Below are 10380 nucleotides of genomic sequence, written 5' to 3' on the forward strand. Positions count from 1 at the left end.
GCAACTACTGAAGCCCGCGTGCCTAGAGCCTGTGCTCCGCAACAAGAGAAGCCACCACAATGAGAAGCCCGCACACCAGGACAAAGAGCAACCCCCGTTTGACGCAATTAGAGAAAGCCCGCATGTACCAACGAAGACCCAATGCAGCCAAAAATAAATTTAAAAAAAAAAGAGTGGTTAAAGAGAGGACTGTTTAGAAGCTGAGTGGAGGATGAGAGAGACGTGCGTATGGCTATGAGGGTGGCCAAGCTGCCCACGTTGCCTCTGGGGAATATCGAGAGCTCTGCCTTGGGAAGAGGGTATCAGAGAGAATGGGACTGGCCCTCAGCACCTCAGGAAATGCTCCCTCTAAGGTGGTATTATCTTTCTGACCCAAACTCTAGTGTTCTGCCATACCAGGCTGCCTGTGTCTCCTGTCAAGCCTCCAGAATGATGCTTAAGCGATCACCTTGGAGACACTGCGCTCCAGGAGAGAGGTTTCCATTTTGAATCTCTGCTGACAGCCCAGGCAGCCTCCGCTTCCCTACAACACGTGTTCTTCAAGATGCTGGGACAACTGTATGCATGAAGTTGAACACTGGACCCACAAAGTTATAAAAGGCTGTTCCATTCTCAGAAAGCTAAAAATACCATAAAATCCTCAATCACAATTGTCCTTTTTAACACTCCTTGATGATATTCTGTTGCCTTTTGAATTTCATTTTGTTCTTTTATTTTGCAATTAAACACGTAACTGGCTGAGGTCCAGTTACTGACCAGCAGAGATTAGACTTCCTGCAGCACTCCTGATCGTTTCCATCTATGTCTAAACGGGATTAACTTTACAGCTTTCTAAAAATCACTAGTATCAGTTCATCCAGTTTTCCATTTTCCACTCATTTTTACAAAACAGTACAGCAAAAACATGCAATTCTCATAAATATATCTGTTGATAACATAAACATTATCTGTTGACCAGATAATGAAAGGGAGCTGCCCAAACTGACCAGCTGGCTGACAGGAGGCACAACTGTGCCAAACCTGGAAATGTTTGGGTTTAGAATATGAAAGGCAATTGGGGGTATAATGTAGGAAAGTGCCAATTGTGTGCAAAACAGATGGAGTTGAGGCCCATTTATGTCTGTCCCTTCTTAAACATGACAAGATGGATGTCGGCTGCTACCACATGATCAGTGTGGCCTTTAAAAGGCTCTGGGCCCTGCCCAGGGCTAATCCATTGAGTACTGGCCCCAAGATCATGACGCATCTTCGTCCAACCACCTGGAATGCTGATGAGAATTGCTTGGATTGATTGGCCATGAAGAACCAGGTGTTTTGTGCTCCCCGCTGCCAACCATGTTTATGTCCATGGCACCTGCTGGTGCTGGCTGATGGCGGAGGGCCAGTCCTGAATTTCAGTCCCAGGAAGGCCCTTACTTCCAGGCCACAGCTGAACTATGTTAGGACCAGATGTTCCCTTCCCCCAAGGCTCCATCGGGATTGGATGCACTGGACCTTTCAATGCCATTTTATCACTCTATGTGCAAGCGATAACTTTTAATAAACTTCTAATTCTCATCTCCAAACTTCTCTGTAATCTTCTCCCCTGACACAATCCTTCACCCCTTTCCTCCTTCATAATCCCTTTCACTGTGCCTTCTAGAATACTTGTTCCATATCAGCATATTCTTTCATGTATTTTTCCTTCAAATATTCCCTCCACGTCATTGCCTTAACCCAGACTTAGCTCTCCCCTGAGCTCAGCTTCCCTGTGACCTCCCAAAGGGACACATTTCTTGTTGCCTGTGTTCCTCTGATGGGGACATGGCGTTGGTGTCCTCCTTTTTCCATTCCATTCCTTCCCTTGCCCCTCGTGAGCTCCACTGAGGCTCACACCATTGGAGTTTTCTACCCCACCCCCTCATAGTGACCACCTCCTGGTCATTAGCACTCCCATCACTTTCGTTTCCAGATTTCCGTTATCTCCACATCAGCCTCTGCCATCAGTCCCATTAGGGAAACACCAGCACCTGTGCGAATGGCCCTTCCAGCCCTGTAGCTTTGTATGTCGCTGGCCTCCTCACCAGGCCCATTTCTAATATTCGCTGCAAGAGTACAGATGAAGGCTCATCTCTGTGTCCAAATATTGACATGTTATCCATCCAGCTAACAGAATGTTAAATAACACATATACTATCCCCTTTCCTTGACAAATATACCTTTATATGATGACAAGATTAAAAAATGTATCAAGTGATGGTAAAATTTCAAAGATGACCGAATTGAACTATTTGTGTATGCTGGGTGTTCTTTCTATGAGCTTGTTATTTGGATAAGTAATAAAATGAACTCATACAAAATTCATAAATTATATTTACTCCATGAAAGTTAATCTTCTTGCTTTCATTTAAGTAAATTATTAATTATGCTGTTATAATCAAGACTTCCACATAATTTGTGTTCTATTGACAGTAATGATGACTTAGACAAACTTCTGGGGACATTGTGGTTCTTAGGGTGTTTTTCATTAATTTCAAAATGAAGAAACTATGTTTGGCTGAGGTTGGAACAACTGGAATTGTCAATTAAATTCTTAAAGCAATACTTAGATTGGAAATGAACTGTGAGTCTAACATATCATGTTCATATGATCATGATTTATCATGAGTTTAATTCATCATGTTTAATTTATAACATTTTGATAGGGTTACATTGTATATCATTAATTATTTTACAGAAAATAGCACAAAATATTTGAATTTCATTATGAAAGTTTCTTTCACCAATATCATGAGTTTCACTCGCTCTTAAAAGCAAGATCAAGATTCATACATTATCTTTTTTTTTTTTTACCAGAACATCATGTAAGTTTATTTCAGATATAACAGCCATGTTAAAATCAACAAGTTTAAATCTTAACTGCACCAAGTAAACTCAGCTATTTAAGTATTTTTAAAGTTATTGCCTCCAAAAAACTGAGGGAGCTTTTTCTTTTCCACCCCATATGTCATGGTTTCCCAATAGTTCTTTCTTTGGAGGACTTTCAGTTGATGAGTAAACTACTTTGGGGATATTTCAGAATTCTTTCTGCAAATGAAAACTAATCTGGACAACTTATATATTGCATAGATTTCTCTGCAGATTCTTTTCTTTAGAACCTAAATGCAATTACCATACAATATAATTTTTACCTATTTGCCCCACAGAAAAAACTATCTGCCCTGAAAAATATGGTGGATATATCCTGTGATCTTACAGTTAATAGAATTGTTTTACCTCAATGATAATTTTTATCATATTTCAAAATAACCGACTCAACATGGGACATTATTTCAATCTTTACTGACTCACAGGCACATGAACTAGTGCCCAGCTTGTACGTCTTCTACATCCTCCTCCTCCATAAGTGGATGGAATTATTTCATGTAAGTTTGATATAGGACAATTCACCCTTTACAAACGCTTACACGTTAGGTTAAAGTCAGTGACTAATGTGGAAAAAGAAACACTAAAATGACAGGGAGCCTACACACTCAATTCAAAATTTAATATTTTTTCCTCCATAAATAATATGTACTTAACTGTCAGGAGGCAGCTCTTCGGTTTTCATTTACCGCATTTAGGGATATAGTCATAGGACTGATTAGATAGTCCAGGTGAAATGGTTATAGAAATAGAGGCAGTACCATCTCACAAAAGTCATTTATAGGGCCTCCCTGGTGGCGCAAGTGGTTGAGAGTCCGCCTGCCGATGCAGGGGATACGGGTTTGTGCCCCGGTCTGGGAGGATCCCATATGCCGCGGAGCGGCTGGGCCCGTGAGCCATGGCCGCTGAGCCTGCGCGTCCGGAGCCTGCGCGTCCGGAGCCTGTGCTCCGCGACGGGGGAGGCCACAACAGTGAGAGGCCCGCATACCGCAAAAAAAAAAAAAAAGTCATTTATATATCAAAATCTATTTTGATATGTGATTTTGATATGTGAAGTTTACAAAAAGGCTGAATTTTCAAACTAATTATGCCTTCTGTAACTCAAGCACTCTTCTCTTGGCAGGAGCAAGCTGAAGCTTACGCATGAAGGTAAAGGTGCTTAATGCTAAACTTTTCTTCCAAGCTTAGATTTGGACTGCTTAAGAAACTGATACCCAAGAAACCAGCATGGTCTTTCTACATTTTTACTATCTTAAGATTACAACCCTATAAACTCATTTATCAGCTATCTTCCTTTTCTATATTATTCTTGGCACTCAATTAAGACTGTTGAAGTCTATCGTACCTTGTAGTTTTACATTCTCAAATAAGAACTTAAGATTATAAAATGAGCATAAACATTGTGTAAAGTAATTTTGCCATTCCACATATTTGAAGAGAGGAAACTTTTATGCCAGAATTTACATAAGAGGATAAATATTATGAAGCAACCTTCCTTTTAAAGTCAAATGACAGAAAATTCAAACCCTGTGCATTGTTTTAAAGTCTAATAAAAACATTTCTTGGGGGCTTCCCTGGTGGCGCAGTGGTTGAGAGTCCACCTGCTGATGCAGAGGACACGGGTTCACGCTCCGGTCCGGAAGGATCCCACATGCTGCGGAGCGGCTGGGCCCGTGAGCCATGGCCGCTGAGCCTGCGCGTCCGGAGCCTGTGCTCCGCGACGGGAGAGGCCACAACAGTGAGAGGCCCGCGTACCGAAAAAAAACAAAAAAACAAACAAACAAAGAAACATTTCTTGGTCCACCAGTATTGGCAATGTAGAAAAATTTAAATATTGGAGATGGGATTATGGAGGAAAATATGAAAAATTCAGATGTCTTCTATCTTACAAAAAGTTATCGACCCGTCAAAGCCCCTCCCTATGTGCCAGAAAATGATCTGGCATAAACCAGTCCTGTCACTAGAGGAGGTCACAGTGCCATTTGCATTATTAACACTCTAGACTTTTACTTTTTCCAAGAATAGAAGAAATATGTTTAATAATTCCCCCACCCCCAAATCCTTAAACTCAATATCACAAGCACAGAGTGTAAGCAAATCTGGGGTGTTCTTCAACAGATAAGCGATAGCACAGCTATGTTCTTCTCAAAAATACTGTCTAGGTATTCTTTCCTCTAACATCAAATGCTCAGTGGCCACACTTCTAACAGTCTGCATTAGCTGACATTAAATGCGTTTGTTGTGCCACAAGTCCATCTAAGCTTCCTTTTAGGTATTTTTTAATATATCCAAGAGACAGCACCTGCTTCAGGTTTATTTAGGGACGTTGACCTATTAGGACATCAACTCCATTTTTAAGGTGTGACTAACTGTCGTGGGTTTACTGAAGAAAAAGGACAGGAGAAAAAATAGCAAATCACAACAAACCTCTTTAGGTCAGTTAAAGGCCTTATCTCTAGGTAGGATATTAAAAAAAATGAATCTCACCAGCCCACACTCTAAAAGTTAATGCCACTTCTAACAATCAACAGCAGGAAAAATAAGCCTGCTAACAACCACACCACTCATTAGCAAAAAGCAGCTCCACTCAAGTGCTGAGACCAAAGTATAATACTACCTACTCAAACTGTCCCACCTACCGTCAGCCACCAGCGAGGAAGGAAGAAATACCTGCTTAACAGAACAAAATAAGCTTAGTATTTCTTACGAGGATAACAATGGTCCAACTCCTGAGCTAAGACTCAGAAGGACAACAGGTGGCGTGAAGGCAATGTATAGGGATTAGTATCCCACAAAATCTTGAAAAACCCAAAGTACCGCAAACACACTAAACTTGTCTATGAGTTAGAGAACAGGATATTGCTGCTGCTTCTTCTTGTCCTTTGAAATATACAATATCTTGTAGGCTCTGCCCTTCAATGTGACAGCAGGACATTAAAAAAAATTGAAATTGACACTCAAGTTTTGGGGACCATATATCTTAACTGTGAAACTAAACAGATCTATACCTTCTGCTTCCTGCAATCAAACCACCTCACAAAAATAAGAAAACTAAAACAATCCAAACCCGATTAATAAGTCCTTAAAAGTTTAAAACTTTTAGAGGAAAGGGAAGGAAGTTTTGAAAGGAAGAAACACAAGATCAAGGAAGGGGGAAAGCTTTAAAAGAAAAAAAGCGGATGGGGGGGGGAATCAGTGGGCCTCTCTTTTATTTGGTGACCAGCAAGTGCAAGCAAGTTCCTCTGTAATTTGTTCAGTTGTCTGTCTGTTGCACGTCTGCATTCTGGCCAGAAGGGACTTTGAGGTTTTCCTGCAGCACATGAGCATCAGCGAGCTCTATCGTCTTATAGTAGTTCTTCTTTGTCTCAATAATCTCAAAGCCAAGCTTTCTGTAGAAGTCAGCTGCAGACTCACCGCTGATCTGGACATGCAGATAGTTGTTGTCAAAAGTGCCACCTTGGGCTTCCCTGGTGGAGCAGTGGTTGCGAGTCCGCCTGCCGATGCAGAGGACACGGGTTCGTGCCCCGGTCCGGGAGGATCCCACATGGCGCGGAGCGGCTGGGCCCATGAGCCATGGCCACTGAGTCTGCGTGTCCTGAGCCTGTGCTCCGTAATGGGAGAGGCCACAACAGTGAGAGGCCCGCGTATCGCAAAAAACAACAAAAAAAGTGCCATCTTTTTCACAGATGTTTAAGGCATGATTTAACATTTTAGTTGCTACTCCTAGCCTTCCGTATGGTGCCAGACATCCTAGTGCCATGATGTAAAGTCTCTTCTGATTCTGTGAACGATCCACCACAGCATACTGCGCCTGCTGCAGTATCATTGAAATAGGCAAGTTTTGCTAGCTCGCCAACCTCCAGCACATCCTTATAGAACTTGTCATTGTAGCTGGCTGGAAAGATGACCTGGTTTAATCTCTTCAGCTGTTGAATATTGTGTGGTGTCACATCTCCCAGCTCGATCCGGCCTTTCATCTTCCCCGCCAGCTGAGGCCGTTGTTACCCCCGATATCAACGCCGTTGTCGTCGCCGCTCAGAGCTCTCCGTGTCCTCAGCTCGGGCCACTCAACCCGGCAAGCCGGCCTCCTCGCCTAGGGCAGGGAGCTGAGCGGGTGACCGAGGCCGCGACAGTGGAGCGCAGCTCTGCGTCTCCGGAGGGGGCGGGGGTACCTCCCGCCGCCGCGCTGGCGCAGCCTCTGCGCCACACGTGCACACGGGGCACTCGCCTCCCTCCGGCCACGCCGCCGCGCTGTCCATACATTATCTCAAAGTATCTTCCTTTCAAATTCCCCAATGCTGAGATAGAATGAGAAAATTGACGATGGCAGCGTGTTATTTAATTTGTTAAAATCTTTCTTCAGATTGCATTTTGATCTATAATGGCCAAAAATAGTCTCCAAAAAACTAGTTTGGGGAAATTTTGTCCAAGGCTTTCTGCAGTCGTGCAAACATTTTTGTTTCCCTTAACTTTTTCTTTAAAAATAAAAATATTAATGCTTTAAAAAGTGAAATACACAAACAACTGTGTACGGTTTTCTTTTGTAAGCAGCAGTTCACACCAAACACCTGCAGACAGTGCAAATGCAAATACACAAAAAAGTAATTTTATTTTCCACTAAAAACTACAGTTCACTCATACTTGAGGACCTTCTGTTGTTTCACTTAACTTTTCAAGTGTATGTCATCTATCTTGTCTCAACTAAATCAAATTGCTTTAACATAGGGAGTAGCTCCAAGACTATGAATTAGAACACGAAAATGGTCACTTGGCACAGCTGGGAGATGATACTTTGTTATGCAAGAATCTATCACATTAATGCCAAGCAGAAAGGATTTCAGGAGTTATAATTTGTCTTCTCTTTCAGTTAAGTGCTTCTGTTGCTCAGATCCTCCTTGCACTCTGATATGTCACTGTCTTGTGTGTAGGTGGTAGACACCACTCAGAAACCTTCATGGCGTCCAGAAGCTGTTGCTTGTTGTTTTGAGGATGTGGGATGGGGAGAAGCAATACTGACTTGCTAATTCAAACATTCTACCTTTTGGTTATCATCTATCCTGCTGGTTTCTTAAGGACAGACCCTTGCAGTAGCTCTTCAACATCATGGAGACCTCTCATCCATAAACAACTCTCCCTTCTCTCTCTAGCCATCTGCCCCATCTGTCTTTATTTTCTTATCCAGCTTGAAGCCCATGGCTGATTCATCTTTTTCATAACTAATCCAACTCCCCTTCCATTGCACGCATCTGACAAAACCCCAGCTTTAGAGAAACATGATCATCTATATCAGAGCAGCTGCGTCATCCTTGAAACCTTTCTTTCCCTCACCTTCAAACTTTAACCCATCAAGTCCTGTCCATTCAAATGCCTAAAGAAGGACATCCCTGGTGGTCCAGTGGTTAAGAATCTGCCTTCCAGTGCAGGGGACGTAGGTTTGATCCCTTATCAGGGAACTAAGATCCCACATGTGATGGGGCAGATAAGCCCGCTCACCACAACAAGAGAGAAGCCTGCGCACCGCAACGGAAGTTCCCGCCGCAACGAAAGGTCCCACATGCCTCAACTAAGACCCGATGCAGCCAAAAACAAATAAATAAATATTTTTTTAAACGCCCAAAGAAACCTGCAGTCTACCACATCTTTCTATGACCATTACCGTCCCCATAGTCCAAGCCACCATCATCTCTTTCCTGAAGTATTGCTTTAACTCCCTAATTGGTCTCTCTTTCCACTTTTTCCTTCCCTATAGGCCACTCCCCTCAGGGCAGTGAGATGCTCCTATAAAATGTAAGTTACATCTTACAGCACTTCCTTACCTCTTTTCCATTCAAACAGAAACACAGTATCCTCAACAGGACTTACAAGAGTACCCATAACGTGGCTATTTCCTACCTTTCCTCCATATGCCTTATCCCTTTCTCTCTCCTTCACGCCACGAGTCTCATTACCTTTCTTTCAGTTCCTAGATGATGTCAAACGCTTTCTGCCTGGAAAGTTCTCTCCCTAACTTGTTGACTAACTTCTACCCATCCTTTTATCTTGGCAGAAGTCCACTTTTTTCAGGACGATTCTCCTTGATCACCCAAAGTAAAATAACTTTCTCTGTTATGCCCTCTCATAGCACCTGGTATCAATATTTTCCTTTATTGTGCTTGTCAGGCTTTGGTTCCTGTGGTTAACTGTTAAATCTGGACACTTCAGAGCATTGGAAACTCCATGAGGGGCAGAAACCCTTTTTGTCTGTTTACTCTTGTAGCCCCAGCAGAGTGCCTGAACACAGAAATATCTGTGAATGACTGAGTGAAAGGAATAGGCCAGCAACAGAGTGCTGGTAGGGAAAGCTTTTATCCTACAGCCTCCTTCAGCCTGACGTCCTTTCCTTCAGCTCCTAGATTCATCAGGTTTACAGAAAGAATCTGCATCATTATTTTTGTTCCCCTGCTAGGATGGAATTTGGATTCAGATGCTAAGATATAAAAGGAAGGAACAAAATCCAACATGGAAAGAAATATTGAATAAAGAATACTCCCCCGAGTGGCTACACATCTTCACTGTAAGCAGTAATCTCAGTGTGCAGCTATTGAGGCTTGAGTTATTTACATATCTCTAATCCTCTTACTTTCTAACTGAGATCATTCCAATAGCTTTGCCTTTAGACTTCCAATTGCCTTATGCATTCACAAGTCATTTCTTTGTCAAATGCTGTATTGTAATCTCCTAGGGAGATTATAAAAAAAGTATTCATTCTTCTTTATCCTAATATAGTTTATCTGTCTCCATCGAAGTTGTGTTTTAAATTTTTCTGTGCTAATGCCTTCATGAAATTAATAGTAAATTTAAAATGAAATAGAAATTAAAATAATTAAAATTAAAACATCATCTATAGGTCTGTATGTTGTCTACCACAGCTTGTCTGATTCAATGAGTTCAGACTTGACCACTTAGAGGAAGCATGTACGGTCTGTGGATTTTTTCATATAATTTCTCATCTCTTCTTTCCTCTTCCTGCTCACCTCTGAGCAATTTCATTTCTTTCTAACAATGCAAGAATTAGGATGAAAAGATGTAAAAACGGCAATAATAAGTTTGCTTTCTCTTAGGAAAAATGTATCTCTCATCATACAGATGATGTTTTAAGAGTTGACTAAAGAAAAAAGGACTACTGATATAAAATAAGATTTCAAGTAGATTTAAGGTACTCATGAATTTATTCATTCAAAAATGTTGAACAACTGTAATGAAATATTCTGTGGGAAAGGCGACATAAAGGTATTTAAAGCCATAATAAACAAAGACTAATTCTTAGTGACAAAATCTCTGTGCCACGACCTCCACCCCCATTTTAACTATTTTAGATAATTAGCTACATATTTATTTTGTAATTGTCTTTCTTGATTCTGATCAGAACATACACAATTTTGCATACATATATTTATTAGGGAGATATTTATGAGGGGGAGGGAGTCGAGTGGTTGG

General features: G+C 41.6%; 1 pseudogene; it reads right to left on the bottom strand.

Annotated features, from left to right (window-relative positions):
- Window positions 1–6157: 6157 nt before the first annotated feature.
- On the bottom strand, window positions 6158–6881 carry LOC132490238 (N-alpha-acetyltransferase 50-like; annotated as a pseudogene).
- Between the last annotated feature and the right edge of the window lie 3499 nt (window positions 6882–10380).

This window comes from Mesoplodon densirostris, chromosome 1 (genome assembly GCF_025265405.1).
Source record: "Mesoplodon densirostris isolate mMesDen1 chromosome 1, mMesDen1 primary haplotype, whole genome shotgun sequence".
NCBI lineage: Eukaryota > Metazoa > Chordata > Mammalia > Artiodactyla > Ziphiidae > Mesoplodon > Mesoplodon densirostris.